The following is a 2024-nucleotide window of genomic DNA, read 5'->3' as shown; positions in this document are numbered from 1 at the left end:
CAACGATTCCTATTTTGCACGAAACATTGCAAAAGCTTGTAAAATTCCAAGATTTTAGATAGTTCCATTCAGCGTTGACGAAAGAAAAATCGTCGTTTTGCGGTCGATTAATTTGTCAAAGGGCGCCCGTAATTTCCTTGAATTTTATTTTATGTTAAAATTTATAACGCGTTACTTTCTTCCTTTCTTTTTATGCCAATCGAGTGCAAAAATACTCGTTGAACGTCTGCAACATTATATGTTGGATGATGATCAAAAGTTATTTCAAGATGGATGTAATTAATTACTCGATCTACAGATTTTTTTAAAAAAATGATTTTTTCAAAAAACGAATTTTTCCCTTAAGAAATTTTCCAGCATGTCTTTACGTTCTATCACGAATAATAAAAAAGAGAAAAAGAAGAAGAAGAAGAAGAAAAAACGAGAATGCTGCGTGATATCCATAAGAATCAGTACTTTTAACACGTTTCTTGCTAATATAAAATCGTGAAAGACGTCATGTGTCATCAAGTTGTATTTTCACTCGTATTACAATGAACAGCCAGCACGTGAATAATTATAATAGATATTATCAAACAAGTGAACAATGCAAATTATGAACGAAATTTGTAAATGAATGAATTCAATTTACTTGATAATTTTATTTAATCATTATCATTACAGCATAACTGATATAATATGCAAATGCTATTTTCTTTTTTTTTGTATCTATTACGTACATACACGCAGGAATTCAATCTCGCTTTGGATTAAATTTTCACTTTACAAACTCTTTATAAAAAAAAAAAATGAAACGTTAACATAATAAAAATCTAGTACAAAATGTGAAAGAGAAATTTCCCTCTCGAAAGCGCAAATAAATCGTAAAACGATATTTCATAATATTATCTCATCGGCGAAAAATCGGAAACGGCAAATAAATAACGTTTATTTTTTCCTATATAGGGATATTTCGCAGTGTTCACACGAATCAATTACAGATTCTATTGATTTATATCAATTTTAAAAAAAAAAAAAGAATTGCTTTTTCGATACGACGATAAAACGAAAAAAAAATCCATTGGAAAGAAAAAACGTATCAAAATTTGCATTATTATCCTCTTATTGTTAGATAATTACGCAAATTTCAAAATGGAAAATAAGTTTAATATCTTTCACCTCCTTATAATAAAATACAATCCACAGACGAAACGTAACGTTCCTCGAAAAATTCAATAAATACACTCGTGAAACGCAAAATTATGTATCCCAATTGGAATATCTATCTCGATACATTGTACGATAATAATAATTTACATCTTTGAATGATCGTCTCTCGGCAACTTGAAATATAATTGGCCACGAAGCGCATGCGAGACATGAAAGATGTAATCGGAGGCAAACGAATTTCAGCGAAATTCCTCCCCGCACGATAAATTCGCCATTGTGGCGAACAAGATTTCGCCATTTCGAGTTCTGTAAACGTTAATGACGCATTGACTCCCGAAGATCGATATTAAGACGATTCATGTGCTGCTCTAATCGCGTTGAATAACTATATCGTGATGAGAAGTTCGATCGATGGTTCCTACGTGGCTCGAACCTCGAGCTTATCTCCTCTTGAAATCGAATTAATGTTTCAACGATCGTTAATACGATTGAACACCGTTCTAAACGATCCGAAACTTTATTTATATTTTGTTGATTAAGTAAAGAATTGGCGGTTCAAGGTTTTGAGGAAAGGAAGAAAAAAAGGGGGTGTATCGTCTCGTATCCTCTCGAGAGGGGGTTTAATATCTCGAAACAACTCAATCGACTTTCATCGAAAAGATTATTTACTCGTTAGGGGAGAGTAGTTGCTTTATTATCGACCGATCGCATCTACGGCATCGCTCGCAATTTCGCTTCGTCGTGGTAACCGATCGCTACCTTATTATCTTGGCCGCAGCAGCTTTCATCGTGAGCTTTTTATCCTACCCTCCTCCGCTATCCGCCTTGGCGAACGCTAAAACACCCCGCTTCGAAAACTAATTTTTCTTTTTTCT

The sequence above is a fragment of the Apis dorsata genome, unplaced genomic scaffold, assembly GCF_000469605.1.
Source record: "Apis dorsata unplaced genomic scaffold, Apis dorsata 1.3 scaffold_133, whole genome shotgun sequence".
Lineage (NCBI taxonomy): Eukaryota > Metazoa > Arthropoda > Insecta > Hymenoptera > Apidae > Apis > Apis dorsata.
This window is presented reverse-complemented; position numbering follows the sequence as displayed.